We start from the raw sequence: 20,870 nt of genomic DNA on the forward strand, positions 1-20,870 counted from the left end.
CTTTCAGTATCCTATCATTTTGCTTTTTCATACTGTTCATGGGGTTCTCAAGGCAAGAATACTGAAGTGGTTTGCCATTCCCTTCTCCAGTGGACCACATTCTGTCAGATCTCTCCACCATGACCCGCCCGTCTTGGGTTGCCCCACGGGCATGGCTTAGTTTCATTGAGTTAGACAAGGCTGTGGTCCTAGTGTGATTAATTGACTAGTTTTGAGTATGGTTTCAGTGTGTCTGCCCTCTGATGCCCTCTTGCAACACCTACCGTCTTACTTGGGTTTCTCTTACCTTGGGCGTGGGGTATCTCTTCATGGCTGCTCCAACAAAGCGCAGCGGTTGCTCCTTACCTTGGACAAGGGGTATCTCCTCAGCACTGCCCTTCCTGATCTTCAACATGGGATAGCTCCGCTAGGCCCTTCTGCGCCCACGCAGCCACCACTCATTGGACGTGGGGTTGGTCCTCCCGGCCGCCACCCCTGGCCTCGGGTGTGGAGGCGTGGGGTAGCTCCTCCCAGCCGCCGCCCCTGACCTTGGTCTTGGGTAGCACCTCTCGGCCACCACCCCTGACCTCGGACTTGGGTAGCTCCTCTTGGCCACCGCCCCTGACCTCGGACTTGGGTAGCTCTTCTCGGCCGTTCCCACGCCGTCGCAGCCTGGCACTCTCGGCCACTGCCCCTGACCTCGGATGTGGGGTAACTCCTCTTGGCTGCCACCCTTCGGGCATGGGGTCCTCCCGGCTTCTGCCCCTGACCTCGGACATGGGGTAGCTCTTCTCGGAGGCACTTTAGTGCCCCAGTCGCAGCCACCCACACTTCAGTGCGCCAGCTTTTCATGCAAAGATGGGCTCGATAAGGGACAGAAATGGTATGGACCTAACAGAAGCAGAGGATATCAAGAAGAGGTGGCAAGAATACACAGAAGAACTATACAAGAAAGATCTTCATGACCCAGATAATCACGATGGTGTGATCACTGACCTAGAGCCGACATCCTGGAATGTGAAGTCAAGTGGGCCTTAGAAAGCATCACTACAAACAAAGCTAGGGAGGTGATGGAATTCCAGTTGAGCTATTTCAAATCCTGAAAGATGATGCTGTGAAAATGCTGCACTCAATATGCCAGCAAATTTGGAAAACTCAGCAGTGGCCACAGGACTGGAAATGGTCAGTTTTCATTCCAATCCCAAAGAAAGGCAATGCTAAAGAATGCTCAAAGTACCACACAATTGCACTCACCTCACACGCTAGTAAAGTAATGCTCAAAATTCTCCAAGTTCAGGCTTCAGCAATACATGAACCGTGAACTTCTTGATGTTCAAGCTGGTTTTAGAAAAGGCAGAGGAACCAGAGATCAAATTGCCAACATCTGCTGGATCATAGAAAAAACAAGAGAGTTCCAGAAAAACATCTATTTCTGCTTTACTGACTATGCCAAAGCCTTTGACTGTGTGGATCACAATAAACTGTGGAAAATTCTGAAAGAGGTGGGAATACCAGAACACCTGACCTGCCTCTTGAGAAACCTGTATGCAGGTCAGGAAGCAACAGTTAGAACTGGACATGGCACAACAGACTGGTTCCAAATAGGAAAGGGACTACGTCAAGGCTGTATATTGTCACCCTGCTTATTTAACTTATATGCAGAGTACATCATGAGAAACGCTGGACTGGAAGAAACACAAGCTGGAATCAAGATTGCTGGGAGAAATATCAATAACCTCAGATATGCAGATGACACCACCCTTATGGCAGAAAGTGAAGAGGAACTAAAAAGCCTCTTGATTGAAAGTGAAAGTGGAGAGTGAAAAAGTTGGCTTAAAGCTCAACATTCAGAAAACGAAGATCATGGCATCCGGTCCCATCACTTCATGGCAAATAGATGGGGAAACGGTGGAAACAGTGTCAGACTTTATTTTTTGGGGCTCCAAAATCACTGCAGATGGTGACTGCAGCCATGAAATTAAAAGATGCTTACTCCTTGGAAGAAAAGTTATGACCAACCTAGACAGCATATTGAAAAGCAGAGCCATTACTTTGCCAACAAAGGTCCGTCTAGTCAAGGCTATTGTTTTCTCTGTGGTCATGTATGGATGTGAGAGTTGGACTGTGAAGAAGACCGAGCACCAAAGAATTGATGCTTTTGAACTGTGATGTTGGAGAAGACTCTTGAGAGTCCCTTGGACTGCAAGGAGATCCAACCAGTCCATTCTGAAGGAGATCAGTCCTGGGTGTTCTTTGGAAGGAATGATGCTAAAGCTGAAACTCCAGTACTTTGGCCACCTCATGCGAAGAGTTGACTCATTGGAGAAGACTCTGATGCTGGGAGGGATTGGGGGCAGGAGGAGAAGGGGACGTCAGAGGATGAGATGGCTGGATGGCATCACTGACTCGATGGACGTGAGTCTGAGTGAACTCCGGGAGTTGGTGATGGACAGGGAGGCCTGGTGTGCTGTGATTCATGGGGTCGCAAAGAGTCGGAAACGACTGAGCAACTGAACTGAACTGATAAGGTTCGAGGCAATTCGGCATCATTAATAATATAATTGGGAGATTGTTGAATCAGTACTACAATTTAGATATTTGGCTTCTAATCCAAGGGCTCCTTGCCAAAGAGGCCAGCAGAACTGGGCAGAAATGTAGCTAGTGTTCTCCAGGGCTCTCTTCCCACGACTGCTGTCAGGCTTGATAGATGGCCTCACAGTTCAGCTTCTGAGTGACCTACTCTGAGAGGCTTCAGTTCAGTTCAGTCACTCAGTAGTGTCCGACTCTTTGCAACCCCATGAATCACAGCACGGCAGGCCTCCCTGTCCATCACCATCTCCAGGAGTTCACCCAAACCCAAGTCCATCGAGTCAGTGATGCCATCCATCCATCTCATCCTCTGTCGTCCCCTTCTCCTCCTGCCTCCAATCCCTCCCAGCATCAGAGTCTTTTCCAATGAGTCAACTCTTCGCATGAGGTGGCCAAAATACTGGAGTTTCAGCTTTAGCATCATTCCTTCCAAAGAACACCCAGGACTGATCTCCTTCAGAATGGACTGGTTGGATCTCCTTGCAGTCCAAGGAGTCTCAAGAGTCTTCTCCAACACCACAGTTCAAAAGCATCAATTCTTTGGTGCTCAGCCTTCTTCACAGTCCAACTCTCACATCCTGGTGCCAAAGAAGCACTGGAGGAAAGCGAGCTGCAGGCACTGCAGGAACGGAGCTGAAACACAGGAGGTATGTGGGCCTGGGCTCTGGGATGAGATTCTCACTGGGGTATCAGGCCAGGGTGTAGGCCAGGATGCAACAGGGTGGCAGCAACACTGTAACTTGGGCTGGAAGGGAGCCTTTTCTCACCTTATGAGAGAGGAAACAGGCCCAGCGATTGACTTCTCCAAGATCAGCCAGCAATTAGGAAATCTGAAAGGTTCCTGTTCCTGATAGTAGTCTAAGCATCTGGATCTACCCTGAATGAAATTAAAAATCTTGGATGAAATATATAAAGTATCACTAAAATGCAGCCACCAGCAATTGCCTCAGCTGTGCAGAGGCTTGTTAGACCTCAGGTGCCCCTTCCTTGTGTTAATGGACCACATCCCTCATTCTGGGTCCTGTCCCTGGGGGAGTCGACACCCAGCCCTGGCAGCACCACGTGCTGCCTTTGGCCACCTCTGTCTGAAGGCTACGCGAAGCAGGGGACAAGCAGCCAACTGGGCTTCTGTAAGGGAGATACGACACCAGTGGGGGCAGAACAGGCACAAGTTCATTGGCCTCCCTGTACGCCTCCTGGCTCTCTCCTTTCTTATAAAGGAATAGATTGTCTCTAAGTTCTCTCCTAACCTCCAATTCTGATTTAGAGACACATGATGCTTCCTGGTGAAGGCACCACTTGCGCTGCCTCAAGGGGGCTGAGCCGAAGAGGCAATCGGGCAATGTGAGCTGGGGCCAGCCGAGTCCCCGTGCTGGCTGCTGAGAGGAGTCACCCACCAGCTTGACTCACCTGGGAGTCCTGTTTGAACTGGCAGTGATAAGGGAGAACACGCCAGGAGAAGAGGTCCATCCCGAAGCAAAGGAGGCAGCCAGCCTGTCTCTCCTCACCTCCCACCCTAGCTCCTGATGCTGGATGTGGCTCAGGGGAGGCATCCTCCGTAGAGGCCACTTTTATGAGCCCTACATGCAAACCTGCACCTTCTTACGCCCTCAAAGTGATCCCGAGTTCACCAAGCTCCACCTCTAATTATCTCCAAAGTGTATTTCCCCGCCAAGCCCCCAAGGCACTACCTATGTCCAGGCATTCTCATCTTCTGGCCAGGGTTCTGAAGTCAGCATGGAAGACCCCCCCTCACTTTTCTGGCTCGTTTCCCTTCATCCTGCCCTGCAGCCCAGGGAAGCACTCTGTGTTCCCCTAGCAGGGCCATGCGTGACCTTCAGTCTTCCTGGTCCCTGCTCCTCTCCTGGACAGACTGCCACCACCCACCCCCGGCCTTGCGGGTGGGTTAGTCGCTCAGTCGTGTCAGCCTCTGGCCCCAGTGCTGGGCTGGGCAGCCAGGGCCCCCTTCAAAAGTGAGTGTGGTAGAGGGGAGAGCCCTGCCCTCTGCTAGGACACATTCCTGCATGGCCTTTGAGTTGCCTGCTATGTGCCCCTGGACAAGTCACTTCTTTCTTTCATTTGGCATTTCTAGGTGTGGTGGGACTTTGAAGTGTTCACCTTAGCTAAGGCAAACTCCCTTTCCTGGAATTCCCCTCCCTGTGGGGCGGCCAGGAGAGACAGGTGTGCAGGACTTGAGGGCGCAGGGGAAGCACAGCCCTTTTGTGTTTTGAGGATGGAGCAGGGAGGACAGAGGCGGGGCGGCTCAGGCACACTTGTCAGTGGTGGGGCAGCCCCTGAGCCCACAGCCCCTGCACCCTGGGCTGGGAGTGTGTGCTTCTGGGGTGTGGGGCCCCAGCTGGTCCCAAGGGTCACCACAACATGGAGATCACAGGTGGTGAGAGCTCTTCCAGTCTGTCCTTCATCCTCCCCACTCTGTGTCCATCTTCCCTCCTGAGCTGGCCCCGCTGAGATGCAGGGAGGACACCTTACCCAGACAGCAGAACCAGGCCACCAGTGTGGGAACTTGGACCCCAGATCAGACCCCGACTCTGGCTCTTAGCGTATTCTGTGACAGGTATCCTTCCAGACAATGGAAATAAGAAAACAAATGTCAGACCCATTTACAGTCTGGATCCCCCATTGGTACGATGAGAGGAGAGGTTAAATGATCTTTAAGATCTCAGCTGGAGAAGGAAATGGCACCTCACTCCAGTATTCTTGTCTGGAGAATCTCATGGACAGAGGAGCCTGGCGGGCTACATGGGGGCTACATGGGGTCGCAAAGATTCGAACACGACTGAAGCAACTGAGAATGCAAGATCCCAACTGCTCCACCAACTCTCTGATCAGAAGAGCCCCCAGTGAAGGTACTTGCAGCCACTCACTGTACATCCCATGGACTTATGGAGCCATTCCCCTGGGACAGGGCTCGGTAGATGGAGAAGCACCTGGGAGTCAAGCTTTATGTTGCTAAGGTTGTGTCTGCCTAGGGCTGAAAGAAAGACCTTTGAGCTCTGTCCACTGTTAGCTCAGCCAATCAACCACGTATTGATTTTTCTTTAATCCTGAGGTCAAACACCTTCCGCGCTGTGTGTGGGAGGTGGGAAGCACACATCCAGCTATTGATGGTGAAGGACCAGCGTTCCAAAACTAATTTCTAATCCATCCATCACAGATCTATGCTTTCATAAAATACAATAAAAATGAATCATTGAGTAATGAAAGCCAAGACACCCAGTATCCAGGAGGAGAATGCTTTAGAATTAGACAGGAGTGAGTGAAGTCACTCAGTCGTGTCTGACTCTTTGCGACCCCATGGACTGTGGCCTACCAGGCTCCTCCATCCATGGAATTTTCCAGGCAAGAGTAGTGGAGTGGGTTGCCATTTCCTTCTCCAGGGTATCTTCCCAACCCAGGGATTGAACCCAGGCCCCTTGCATTGCAGGCAGACGCTTTACCGTCTGAGCCACCAGGGAAGTTCCTGAATTAGAGATAGTAGGCACAAAATTCTTCCATCAAATTGCTATAAACATCTACAAATTGTTGCTGTTCTTGTTTAGTTGCTAAGTTGTTTCTGCCTCTTTTGCAACTCCGTGGACTGTAGCCCACCATGTACCTTCATCCATGGGATTTCCCAAGCAAGAATACTGGAGCAGTTTGCCATTTCCTTCTCAGGGGATTGTCCTGACCCAGAGATCGGACCCAAGTCTCCTGCATTTCCTACACTGGCAGGCAGGTTCTTTACCACAGAGCCACCAGGGAAGCCCAAGCATTTTTAAATGCCAGGGCATGGACAGGCAGCAAACCAAATCATGGCTGGTGAGGCTCCGGAGAGACTCGGGGAACATGACCGGTTCCCCAGTTCTCCTGGGTAGAGGCTCTTAGGGGAGGCTTCCTGCTCGTCCGGTGCAGAACAAGGAAAGGAAGCCTTGCAGTCATCACTCTATGACCTTGCTTCCAGCAGGACCTGTCTGGTCTCTGGTTTCTTACCTGTAAGACAGAACACTGTCAGAACCATAAGGGCTGACTGCAGACCAGCTGAGCCTGACTGGGACTTGGCTGCGGCTGGTACTGTACTGCTGCTTTTACTGATGAGTCAGTGGAAGGGCTCTGGGGAGGCTTGAGGGCAGACACATAACTGGGTGTGTCTTGCTCAACCTGGGCTCACTTGGTTGAACAATATTTTTTGGCTGCATCAAGTGGCATATGGGACCCTGTTTCCCAACCAGGGATTGAACGGGTGCCCCCCGCATTGCGAGCACAAAATCTTAATCACTGGACTACCAGGGAATTCTCTGAAGGATGTTTTCATGGGATCTCTCTGGGATTTAAGGTGGCCATGCAGCCACCGGCCGGGGGATACAGAGGGATGAAAAGCAGTGAAGCATGCATCTCCTTTCCGTGAGACGTCAGCACCCTTTGGGGCCATCAGGTCCAGCTACTTTGGGAGCGTGGGAAGGTGACCTTGGGAAGCACAAGGTCTTCTGCAACACTGGGTGGTGACCAGGCAAGTTCTTTCAAGAAGCCAAAGTGGGCGGGTCGGAGAGTCACAGGAGCTACTCTCTCTGGTCCTGTAATAAGTGAAGAGGCTTTGATTTCAGCGGGGCAGGATCACTGCCAAGGAGACCAAATTTGCCTTCTTGGGGGCTGAAAAAAAATCTTACTCTTTCTATATATAAACACAGATAGACAAGCACAGGGAACTCTGCTCAATACTCTATGGCAGGCTGGATGGGAGGGGAGTCTGTGGGAGAATGGCTACCTGTATATATTTGGTTAGGTCCCTTTCCTGTTCGCCTGAAACCATCACAACATTGTTAATCAGTTATTCTCCAACCTAAAAAAGTTAAAAGACAAACAAAAATAAACATAGATATACAAACAATAAGTGGACAGTCATCTATGGTATTAAACTTTCTAGATGGGATATGATTTGGGGATAACTGTCTAAAATGGATCCTTAGGGGCATGAGAATTAAAAAAGGTTTGCACATGCTAACCTGGAGGGTCCAAAGTCCTGCCGTCATGTAGACAGATGCAGTGAGCCGTGGACTCCACTCAGATCTACTCACACCCAGGTCCCACTGTTCGTAACAAGAAACCCCAGACTCTTGAGCACGCTGCAAACAGGGCCATCCCAGGAGCCTTCCCAAGCTGTTCCCATGTCCCCCACCCTTGAGCAAAGCCTTTGCAAAGGCCTCATGCAAAGCTCTGATTCATCTACCAGCCACTCTGGCCCACAGAGGCCTTGAGATTTCTTGCATTGTAAGAAGCTGCCAGCTCACCCCCAGGGCACTGCAGGAGAAGATTTACGAAGTCTGGCGCAAGCTGTTTGTCTTTCACAAGCGAAGTCCCTGCTCTAATGCCAGCTTCCAGCAGGACGTTCCAGACGCATTAGCTGAATGGGGAACTCTTCCCTGCTCCCATGCTCTCCCCAGAATCCTGCCCCATGGAGAGCCTGTCTGTAGCTGCGGCATCTCCAGACTCCCTCTTGCTCCCCAGCAGAGCCTCCTGACCCCTCCCTGCTCCACTCAACTTCAACCACCTTAAAATACACCCCAGGTCCTTTCACCCGCCTTCTTAAGACCTTTCCCATTGCACTTAGAGTTGTCCAAATGCCCCACTTCAAGCCTGCTTGCTGGTTTTGAAAAGTCAAGTTCTTTCCCCAAGTGTTCCTCCTCTCTCCCCGCCCATGTCTGGCCCAAGTTGTAGCTCAGCGGGATTCTCACCCACCTCCCCCGCACACCATCACCACCCCCCATCGTCCCTCAGCCTCCACCGCCCTGTTTCTTCCATAGCAGCTGTCACACTTCATGGACTGGGTTATTGCTTTTCTTCCCACTAGACTGGAAGCTTCCTGAGAGCAGGGACCAGGTCCTTTGGCCCCCCCCTACTGTGTGTGTCCCCCCTCTCAGAGTGCCTGGCGTATCATAGGCTTCAGTGATTATTGAGCGAGTGAACGCATGGAACAGGCGACCACCGGGCTGTAAGAAGCAGGCTGGTGTGAACACACACTGGAAGACTGTCTCCCTCTGGGCCACCCGCCCACACTCAAGCCCAGCACTGCTATTAAGGATTCACGTGGGCAGGTGACTGAAGAAGAGGCTAAAGCAATATTATCTGGGGGATAGGGCTTCAGTTGAAACAGGAGGGAGGAGAGCAGGACACACCCTTTGAAAGAAGGACATAACCAAGGACACGACATAAACGGATTAGAATCAAATGGGTCCAAGATGGCAGACAAGTCAACTTGGACTAGACCTTGATCCTCAGTGCACACTCACTGTAACACATCAGCAAGGTAAATGGCACACTCACAGGCACCATGACAGTTCCAAGGCTGACCATCAAAGGCCAAAAAGTGAGAGGTGGCCCAGTTCCTGGAAATCTCCACCCCTTCCCTAAAATAGTTGGAATTATTCTCCCACTCTTTAGTTTATGAAAGTCCCAGTCCATTAAAACGAACATCACCATATTTCAGAGCTCTATCACCTTCTGAGATGGCCCACACTCTGTCTGTGGAATGTGTTTCTATCTAAATATATCCACTTCTTACCCACCATTTTGTCTCTCTCTGAATTCTTTCTGCAATGAGACATCAAGAACCAGAGCTTCATTAAGTCCTGAAACCAGGTGTGTGATTTCATTTGGAAGACCATGGATTTGGGCTAGATTCAAGTCCTGGCTGCATAGGTTCAAGTCTCAGTCAGCATTTTGGCTGAGTTCAAGTCCCAATTTGAAGTACATGGTTTTAGAATGACCCTGGGAGAGATCACTCTTCTGGTCAATCACAAAGCCTATTGATAATTAACCTAAGAGATAAATTACAAATTCTTACCTCCTCCCCAGGAGACCTGGTTGATAAGCTGGTAGGAAAGTGATACCTCTTCTGTCTGTTCCAGTGAAAGTGTCCCCAGAACTGGACAGGGAAGGAAGAGGAGGCTGGGTCACCATGCTTTTTCCAGCACCAGCAATGTTATGTCAGCAATACCCACACCCTGCAATGTCCTCTTTCAAGACGTTGTCCTACCTTTCACGACATTGTCACAACTTTTGCCCCATATCCATGGACAATATCCCCCCAACCTGACTGCGTGCATGCATGCTCAGTCATGTCTGACACTTTGTGACCCTGCTAAACTCCTATGTCCATGGAATTTTCCAGACAGGAATACTGGAGCAGGTTGTCATTTCCTATTCCAGGGGAGCTTCCTGACCCAGGGATCGAACCGGAGTCTCCTGCATCTCCTGCATTGGCAGGTGAGTTCTTTACCACAGCACTACCTGGGGAGTCCCACAGCCTGATTCCGTCATGCTAATTCATTGTGCTCTTAGCAATACCAGTGGGTTTCTATTTTCAAGGAATTATCATGTCTTTTATCTCCCTGATTCAGCCAACCTAATGCTGTGATGAGCCAAACTGATCACCTCTGCAGCGCTCTGGGGAAGGAACTAGATGAACAGCCAAGAGTTAGTATACACTAGAACTATGCTTGAGTGCCTTCCATGTATTATTTCACAAATGAGTCACTACCTGTGAAGTGGGTTTTTTAATTTATGCTTTATAGAGGAGGAAATGTAGACTCGGAGGCAATAAATAATGTACTCCAAACCACAAAAGCACTAACTGAAAACCCATTAAGAGGTCTTCATCAGACTGTGTTGTTCAATCCTAAGGATATGTGATAAGGATCTGTATAAATTTAGACTTCCTCTAATCCATGTTCTGCTTTATTGACTATGCCAAAGCCTTTGACTGCGTGAATCACAATAAACTGTGGAAAATTCTGAAAGAGATGGGAATACCAGAACACCTGATTTGCCTCTTGAGAAATTTGTATGCAGATCAGGAAGCAACAGTTAGAAACTGGACATGGAACAACAGACTGGTTCCAAATAGGAAAAGGAGTTTGTCAAGGCTGTATATTTTCACCCTGTTTATTTAACTTATATGCAGAGTACATCATGAGAAACACTGGACTGGAAGAAACACAAGCTGGAATCAAGATTGCTGGGAGAAATATCAATAACCTCAGATATGCAGATGACACTACCCTTATGGCAGAAAGTGAAGAGGAACTAAAAAGCCTCTTGATTGAAAGTAAAAGTGGAGAGTGGAAAAAGTTGGCTTAAAGCTCAACATTCAGAAAACGAAGATCATGGCATCCAGTCCCATCACTTCATGGCAAATAGATGGGGAAACAGTGGAAACAGTGTCAGACTTTATCTTTTGGGGCTCCAAAATCACTGCAGATGGTGACTGCAGCCATGAAATTAAAAGACGCTTACTCCTTGGAAGAAAAGTTATGACCAACCTAGACAGCATATTGAAAAGCAGAGCCATTACTTTGCCAACAAAGGTCCGTCTAGTCAAGGCTATTGTTTTCTCTGTGGTCATGTATGGATGTGAGAGTTGGACTGTGAAGAAGACTGAGCACCGAAGAATTGATGCTTTTGAACTGTGATGTTGGAGAAGACTCTTGAGAGTCCCTTGGACTGCAAGGAGATCCAACCAGTCCATTCTGAAGGAGATCAGTCCTGGGTGTTCTTTGGAAGGAATGATGCTAAAGCTGAAACTCCAGTACTTTGGCCACCTCATGCGAAGAGTTGACTCATTGGAGAAGACTCTGATGCTGGGAGGGATTGGGGGCAGGAGGAGAAGGGGACGTCAGAGGATGAGATGGCTGGATGGCATCACTGACTCGATGGACGTGAGTCTGAGTGAACTCTGGGAGTTGGTGATGGACAGGGAGGCCTGGTGTGCTGTGATTCATGGGGTTGCAAAGAGTCGGACACGACTGAGCGACTGAACTGAACTGAATCTAAATTTAAGTAACTGATGGGACTGGGGGCTACTGTATTGGGCAGTGCAGGTCTAGACATTTAAGGGCAAGGAAGGCATCAAAAGTAAATTGATTTTTCAAAAACTTGAACATAATAGATAAGCAATAAGGACCTACTATATAGCATGGGGAGCTATGCTCAATATCTCATCAGTCAGTTCAGTCGATCAGTCGTGTCCAGCTCTTTGTGACCCCATGGACTGCAGCACGCCAGGCCTCCCTGTCCATCACTAACTCCCAGAGCTTGCTCAAACTCATGTCCATTGAGTCGGTGATGCCATCCAACCATCTCATCCTCTGTCATCCCCTTCTCCTCCTGCCTTCAACCTTTCCCAGCATCAGGGTCTTTTTCATTGAGTCAGTTCTTCACATCAGGTGGCCAAAGTATTGAATCTTCAGCTTCAGCATCTGTCCTTCCAGTGAATATTTAGGACTGATTTCCTTTAGGATTGACTGGTTTAACTAGTTTAGGATTGATCTCCTTACAATCCAAGGGACTCTCAAGAGTCTGGTCCAACACCACAGTTCAAAAGCATTAGTTCTTTGGTACTCAGCTTTCTTTACAGTCCAACTCTCATATCCATACATGACCACTGGAAAAACCATAGCTTTGACTAGATGGACTGTTGTCAGCAAAATAATGTCTCTGCTTTTTAATACGCTGTCTAGGGTGGTCATAGCTTTTCTTCCAAGGAGCAAGCATCTTTTAATTTCATGGCTGCAGTCACCATCTGCAGTGATTTTGGAGCCCAAGAAAATAAAATCTGTCAGTCTTTCCATTGTTGCCCCATCTATTTGCCATGAAGTGATGGGACTGGATGCCATGATCTTAGTTTTCTGAATTTTTTTTTTTAAGGTTCTGAAAACCCTGTCACCTGCTTTATTTCTAGATAAAGGTAAAGGGAAACAAGGAAATATTCACTTGAATTTGAGGGACAGCTAAACTGAAAGCAAGAGTAGCAACAATTTTAGGCCTCTAAGGTTACTCTGATCCATAAAGGAATGTTTAAATTTCCTTGTTTGGAGATTTAAAAGTTTAATTTTCCCGTAAAGCAAGATCATCCACTTTGGCTGGGATCAAAGAACAAAGAACAACTAACTCAGTGGCACCAAATGGGGTTAACACAGAAAATAGGGCCAGGTTTCTCCTTTCAAATGCAAAAGTTTACATTAAAATACATTTATAAATATTAGTTGTTTTTCCTCCTGATTCAGTCCTTCTCCTTCTTCTACCAGGAGCCCCAGAAACCTAAACAGTATGTGCATTACTGACTAGATATACAATCCAGCTGCCCCTTCCAAACTGGAATCTGATTACAAATGGACTGGCCTAGCTCAGGGCTGCCCTCAGTGACAGGAAGCACTATCTATGCTCTCAGGGAAAATGGATACTGAAGATGCCATCAGTCAAAAAGTTGAACGCTGTGCACTGGGTCCAGGATGACTTGCACACCCTATTCACTGTGCAGTTTCTGACCACCATGGACAGGATAATCTTGGAACACCAGTCTCACTCAATGATGCTGCATGTCCGTGCTCACATTGATAGTAAACAGGGCAAATATCATTCCCTTGACAATTAGAATAAAGATGAAATTGAGGGTGCTGATCTGCAGCAGGCAGCAGTCCTGGTCTGGGTTGTTATGAACATCTTCGTACTGAATGGGAGGCTACAGTCCTCCCATACACTTGCTCTTTAATCTTGGGGGCTATTTTTTGAACTTGAATTCCCACATTGGTTCCTGTCTGTTTCCAACAATCTTTCTGCACCAGAAAAGTAAGCATTTGGAATTCTTTAATGTGCTAGAAGTGCTTTCTGGAATGGCTGGATTCTTGGAGATTCGCGCAGCAGATGGCTCATATATATTGTACAGAGATCGGATCACACATGCCTGAAGACAGTGCAGCTTCTCTGTTGACTCAGGTCGCAGGTGCAAAGGCAGAGAGGCCTCCAGTGTGTAGTGTCTTCCGTACAACCTCGTCCAAAAGGTAGCAGTGCAAGTGACAGTCCAGGCATTCTTACAAATCAGGGAAAAATTCACAATGTTCTCAGGACAGATACAGGAGGCCAGCAGTAGCCAAATATCCATGGGATACTCTTCTCCTCCAGTCCCATCCAGGTCTTCTCTTGTGCCTCTTCTTCTTCTTTTTTCTGGAGATAGTTCTCTCATGGATGCTTTCCTCCTGGGCATCAGTCTCACCACTGCAATTTATGATGTCACAGGGCCCACCAGCTCCAGAAAGAGATTCCACTCCAAGAACCTGGGAGGCTTCCTGCTGAACAGCATTGGCAACAGTTTTCTTGACCCTTCCAGATCTCACAACGGCCGGATCCGAGTTGGCATAGTTTACCACAGTCACTCTGCCTGAGCAGGCATCTTGGGCCCAGAACTTGAGTCACTTCCCTCTCTTGGGCATGGTGACAGTGTTGGGGCGAGACTGGGTTAGAGGGCCAGGACCCCAGGCCATGTTTCAGGCCAGAGAGCGGGATCTGTCAGCCTAGGGCCAACTCTGGCCGGTTCTGCTGCCATCCCACTCCCGAATGTTGAGTTTTAAGCCAATTTTTCCACTCTTCTCTTTCATCTTCATCAAGAGGCTCTTTAGTTCTTCTTTACTTTCTGCCATAAGGGTGGTGTCATCTGCCTATCTGAGGTTATTGATATTTCTCCTGGCAATCTTCATTTCAGCTTATGCGTCATCCAGCCTGGCATTTTACATGATATACTCTGCATAGAAGTTAAATAAACAGAGTGATGATATACAGCTTTGATATACTCCTTTCCCAATTTGGAACCAGTACATTGTTGCATATCCAGTTCTAACTATTGCTTCTTGTCCTACATTCTGGTTTCACAGGAGGCAGGTATGGTGGTCTGGTATTTCCATCTCTTGAAGAACTTTCCACACTTTGCTGTGATCCACACAAAGGCTTTAGTGTAGTCAGTGAAGCAGATTTTTTTTTACCAGCTGAGCCACAAGGGAAGCCCCGAAGTAGATATTTTTCTGGAATTTTCTTGCTTTTTCTATGATCCAAAGGATGTTAGCAATTTGATCTCTGGTTCTTCTGCCTTTTCTAAATCCAGCTGGAATATTTGGAAGTTCTCAGTTCACATACTGTTGAAGCCTTGCTTAGAGAATTTTGAGCATTACTTTGCTAGAGTGTGAGATGAGTGCGATTATGCAGTAGTTTGAACATTCTTTGGCATTGCCTTTCTTTGGGATTGGAATGAAAACTGACCTTTTCCAGTTCCCTGACCAGCGACCTTGGGAGTACCTATTTGCTTGCTCTGCCTGCAGCTTTGCATTTCAAGCCACAGGAAACAGTCCATATCTCCATAGCTGCTTCAGCAGAATCAAGCACCACTGGCCTTGTTGAGACCATCAGCAGGCACCTTGGAAGCAGCAACATGTGAGGTGGGGCCAGAGGCAGCCCAGCCAAGCCCTGGTTGTTGGCTCTGAAAGGTCAATTCAGGAAGTATCTGTGCCTAGAGGGTTTTGACATCTAATCTTTCCAAGATCAAGGACATCCTGTTCATTTAAGAAACTCCGACAACCGAAGATAGTCATTCTTCCTGCCCCTTCCGCACCACTCTAGGATGAGTGTGAGAGGGTAACAGGCAGGAAGGCCAGGGGTCTCCAAATGGAGGAAATAGCCTGCAAGTGTCAGACATTTTTATCTTTCTTAAGCGGCAGGAGGAAACAAACTAGCAATATTTTTTTCCTTCTCTATACAAATTTAAAGAGAGGTTTCTCTTAAAATACTGTGTTGCCATAATGACACCTGGTTTCGCCTGAAGTTAGCTATTCTTGAGCCTAGAGATAACCAATGCCTTTTTCTTATGGAAATGTTTGTCTTAAGCTATGCTAATGTACCACACCTTTACCCCAAACTCGGTCTCCAAGTCGGTTCCGCCTCTGGGCCCAAAACCTACTTGACAAACCAGTATGTTATACTCAGATATTGTTCCCCTAATCTATGTAAATGAAACTATTTGTATGGTGGTCTGCCCTTCTTTAAGATTCAAGTTAATTATTTTATGGCCCAAGATTATCCCAAAATGCATCTTATGGGCGAGGGGCCTGGTGCTATTCTGAATTATAAGACATTCCTTTCTTTCATTAACAGACTGCTAGTGACTATATAACATCCAGCTGAAGACTAGCAAGGGGGTACTCTTTCTGCCCCCTTCTGATGCCTATGTCAGAAGCTTTCTCTATCTCCTTTATACTTTAATAAAACTTTATTACACAAAAGCTCTGAGCGATCAAGCCTCGTCTCTGGCCCCGGATTGAATTCTTCTCCTCCGGGGGCCAAGAATCCCGGTGTATTCGTGTGATTCAACAACAACCTTTCAAGTGGAAAATGCTTTCTGAGAGAGGAAGTCTTTTCTTTTTGGGTGAGTTGGAGTGGTCTCCAGGAGGTGTTGGAGAAGAAGCAATAGAAAGATCTTGGAGTAGGGGAGTTTGGCAGCCTGGGTCCTGACCCTCACTGGATGACCCTGAAGCAAGTCAATTCCTGGGGCTTATCTTTTATATATATATATATGATATATATATATATCTTATATATATATATATATAATAATTCATTTATTTATTTAGGTTGTGCTGGGTCTTAGTTGTGGCTCGAAGGATCTTATTGAATGCAGGATATAGTTCCCCGACCAGGGTTAGACACCAGGCCTCCTGCATTGGGAGTGTGGAGTCTTACCCACTGGACCACCTGAAGTCCTTCTGGAGTTTATCTTGTAAAGTGAGGAGGAGGCCTGTTGGCCTGGCTGACCCACATGTGATTGTAAAAATCAGGTGGGAATCAGAGGAAGAGTGTTGCACAGTGTGAAGCCTGATCCAGATGGCTGGGAACACAATGCCCTCCACGCTGGCTTGTTGACAGTCACCTTCTATCCACCCCTGCCTGGCTCCTCTGCCAGTCCTCCTGGGCCTTAGCTCCTGCTGGCCCACCACCCAGAGCATTGGGCACACTGGGGAAATAGGGAAGGGGTGGAGCAGGACCCCCAAACCTAATATGTACAACAGAGCTTGAGCTTTCTTCTAGCTCCGCTGTTTCTTTTAAAAATGTATTTATTTTATTTTTCGGTTGTGGGGGGTCTTCTTCCTGCACGTAGGCTTTCTCTAATTGGGGCAAGCAGGGGCTGCTCGTCCTTGTGGTGTGTGGGCTTCTCATTGTGGTGTGTTGCAGAGCACAGGCTCTAGGTGCACGGGCTTCAGCAGTTGCCATTTGTGGACCCTAGAGCACAGGCTCAATATTTGTGGAGCACAGCTTAGTTGCTCCTCAGCATGTGGGATCTTCCCAGACCAGGGATGGAACCCGTGTCCCTTGCATTGCAAGGCTGATTCTTAACTCCTGGACCACTAGGGAAGCCCCAGGTCTGCTGTTTCTGTGCCTTGTCTAATTCCATTGGGGAGCCACAAGAACCAGGACATTGTGCTAGTAGATTCTGAGGTCGTAGCTCACTTTTCCCTCCATGGGAGCAGCAGGAAGTGAGCTGAGCAGAGAGTCATAGATTTTCAGATGACTCCCCAAGATGAAGAGTTCTCAAGGAAGGAACCCTGCAAGATGTGGCTTCAAGCCCTGGGTCGGGAAGATCCCTTAGAGAAGGAAATGACAACCCACTCCAGTATTCTTGCCTGGGAAATCCCATGGACAGAGGAGTCTGGCGGGTTACAGTCCATGGGGTCTTAAAAAGTCAAACAGGACTTAGCAACAAAGCAACAACAACACAATATGTAAAATCTTGTGCAGTCGTCACCTCCATCTAATTCCAAAACATTTTCATCATCTCAAAAGGAAACCCCATACCCATCAAGCAGTCACTCCCTGGTCCCCTTCGTCTCAGTGCCTGGCAACCGCCAGCCTGCTTTCTGTCTCTGTGAATTTTCCTTTCTGGCCATTTCATATAAACGGAATCACACAATATGTGCCCTTCTGGGTCTGGCTTCTTTTACTCAGCATGATGCTATTGAGGTTCATCAGTCTGGCAGCGTGTGTCAGTGCTCTACTCCTTTATATGGCTGAACACTAGCTCATCATGTGGATATCCTATATCCTGTCCTCCATTCATGGACATTTGAGCTGTTTCCACCTTTTGCTGCTCTGAACATTCATGGACAAGTATTTGCTTGAATACCTATTTTCAGTTTTGGGGTACATATACCTAGGACTGAATTACTAGGTCACATGGGAATTCTGTGGAGAAGGCAATGGCACCCCACTCCAGTACTCTTGCCTGGAAACTCCCATGGACAGAGGAGCCTGGTAGGCTGTAGTCCATGGGGTCGCTAAAAGTCACACACGACTGAGCAGCTTCACTTTCACTTTTCACTTTCATGCATTGGAGAAGGAAATGGCAACCCACTCCAGTGTTCTTGCCTGGAGAATCCCAGGGACGGGGGAGCCTGGTGGGCTGCCGTCTGTGGGGTCGCACAGAGTCAGACACGACTGAAGCGACTTAGCAGCAGCAGCGTGGGAATTCTGGGCTTCCCTGGTGGCTCAGACAATAAAGAGTCTTCCTGCAATGCACGAGACCTGGGTTTGATCCCTGGGTCGGGAAGATCACTTGGAAAAGGGAATGGCAACCCACTCCAGTATTATTGCTTGGAGGATTCCATGGACAGAGGAGGCTGGTGGGCTACAGTCCACCGGGTCAGAAAGAGTTGGACATGATTGAGCAACTAACACTATACTATAACCCTATGGGAATTCTATGTTTAACTTTTTTTTTTTTTCATTTTATTTAAGTATAGTTTATTTACAATGTTGTGTTAGTTTCAGGTGTATAGCAAAGTGATTCAGTTACACACACACATATTCTTTTTCAGATTCTTTTCCTTTATAAGTTATTAAATAAGAGAAGTGAAAGGCAAAGAACAAAAGGAAAGATATGTCCATCTGAATGCAGAGTTCCAAAGAATATTAAGGAGAGATAAGAAAGCCTTCCTCAGTGATCAATGCAAAGAAATAGAGGAAAACAATAGGATGGGAAAGACTAGAGATCCCTTCAAGAAAATTAGAGATACCAAGGGAACATTTCAGGCAAAGATGGGCTCAATAAAGGACAGAAATGGTATGGACCTGACAGAAGCAGAAGATATTAAGAAAAGGTGGCAAGAATACACAGAAAAACTATAAAAAAAAAGATCTTAATGACCTAGATAACCATGATGGTGTGATCACTCACCTAGAGCCAGACATCCTGGAGTGCAAAGTCAAGTGGGCCTTAGGAAGCATCACTACTAACAAAGCTAGCGGAGGTGATGGAATTCCAGCTGAGCTATTTCAAATCTTAAAAGATGATGCTGTTAAAGTGCTACACTCACTCAACATGCCAGCAAATTTGGAAAACTCAGTAGTGGCCACAGGACTGGAAAAGGTCAGTTTTCATTCCAATCCCAAAGAAAGGCAATGCCAAAGTTTAAACTACCTCACAATTGCACCCATTTCACCCACTAACAAAGTAATGCTCAAAATTCTCCAAGCTAAGCTTCAACAATACGTGAACCAAGAACTTCCAGATGTTCCAGCTGGATTTAGAAAAGGCAGAGGAACCAGAGATCATATTGCCAACATCAAAGGTCAACAAAGGTCACTGGGGTCCAGCAGAGCAACACAGAGGGCAGCAAAATAATGCCAGAGAAATAGACAGTCTTTGACCTGAGATACCCCAGGCTTATCTTAGATCCCTTCAATGAACCCTGCAGCTGAGCCTTTGGCCCTGCCCTCAGCTGGCACAGAAAGTGCCAGCCTGGAAAAAGCACCACAGGTCCCCACTGTTTGCTTGTCTGAATGTTACCGAAGTCTACCTTATAGCACAAAAGGGATCAGAGGAGAGGTCAGGGATTCATTTGGTCAGAGGCTCCAGGTCTCACAGATACAGGGCCTACCTCCCTTCAGCTGTGGGGCACAGAGCCTCTGGGGAAGAATGTTCACCCTCCCCCAACCCTGTCTTGTGCTGGCCCTCAGTCAGACTTGAGTTCAGTGAGGGGGTCTCTGACAACCACACCCGGGCACTCATTTGCTATGTGACCTCAAGCAAGCCTTTTCTTTTCGAACCTCTAGGTCCTTATCTGAGCAATGAGTTCTCCAAGATTTCTGTCATCCTCCTGGTCAACATTTCAGGGCAGCAAGCCCTGGGCCATCCGCCAGACTTGGACACCTGGGAAGTAGGTCAGCATCCCACATCCTGGGGAAGTGTGGTACCCATGCCCGGGCACTCACAACTCTGCCTTTTCCTGCAGGACCACCATGGTAGCAGAGCAGACATATTACCGATGGCCCAGAGGACCCAAACCAGGTAGATTTGACCAGTGTTGTCTGGGCATCTGGCCTCAAGGCCTGGGCTACCACCCCAATACACAGAGGTCTCCTCCAGAGGCTTTATGATTAGCACAGGCAGGGGGTCTATAGCCCCTGGGTCCACATGCAGGGGCAGCCAGCCAACAAACACCTTCACAACATTGTCCCATCAAAATTCTATGAGAGGTTTTACTGTATCTATTTTGATCACGTGGAGAAATAGCGATGAAAAGTATGAACTAAGCAGCGTGAGATCACACAGCTAGTGCTTGGTAGCCCTACATCTAAGGCTTAGCTCTTCATCTCCCGTCAGTGCTCCTGATCTAGCTGGTGACCGACAACACCTGTACTTCCACCCCTGCCAGACGCTGCACTGAGAATCAAGAGCTTGCTTCTGGAGATGCTGATTCAAGCGCACAGGAGTCTGGGGGCCTGGGTTTAATCTCTGGTTGAGGAGCTAAGATCCCACAGGTGGCGTGGTGCAGCCAAAAAAAAAAAGAGGTGAAACTTGGAGAAAAGGGGACTGCAGTGGGGTCCTGGCGCCAGCATTCCACGTTCCTGAGTACATTTCTTAACCTCTGAGTGTCTGAGTTTTCATCTACAAATAAAGATAATAATAAACACTTGTGGAATTGGTGACTGAAAGGGGACATGCTTGCCTGCACTAATTCCTAACCTCTCTGATCCCACTTGGACTCTGGGCTGCCCCAGGCCTCCTGGGCTTAGGCTGTGCTGCAGCCATCTGCTCTCTGCCTGAGAAGGGGGTAACAATGAGGCCCCAAAGGGAGGGACTTTCCTGGCTGGGCAGCCCTCAGCCAGCGCCACTGGACTGATCATCCCTTCACTCTGACCGTACACAACTGCTGAGGCCTAATACAATATTTTTTGTTTACAGAGCCAGGTTTACGCTTTCTGACGAGCAAAGATTAGGTGATTCTCTGTCACTCCGGGTAGTACACCAGAGCGAGTCCCGTTAACCCACTGTACTCAGCAGCAAACCGTGGTTCCAGGGGGAAGTGTCACCAAGAAGCCACTGGCAGGTCTGGGGCTTATTGATTTCCACCCTCTCCAGCTGCTTTTGTTTGCGTAGAGGGGTTGTGCTTCTGCTGGGAGACTGTGTTGCTCTGGGAGCCATCAAGCCGATG

At 48.0% G+C, this 20,870-nt stretch overlaps 1 pseudogene; it reads right to left on the reverse strand.

The window, feature by feature from the left end:
• Nucleotides 1–12,778: 12,778 nt before the first annotated feature.
• LOC129652446 (transmembrane protein 183-like) lies at nt 12,779–13,880 on the reverse strand (annotated as a pseudogene).
• Between the last annotated feature and the right edge of the window lie 6,990 nt (nt 13,881–20,870).

The sequence above is a fragment of the Bubalus kerabau genome, chromosome 5 (genome assembly GCF_029407905.1).
Source record: "Bubalus kerabau isolate K-KA32 ecotype Philippines breed swamp buffalo chromosome 5, PCC_UOA_SB_1v2, whole genome shotgun sequence".
Classification (NCBI taxonomy): Eukaryota; Metazoa; Chordata; class Mammalia; order Artiodactyla; family Bovidae; genus Bubalus; species Bubalus kerabau.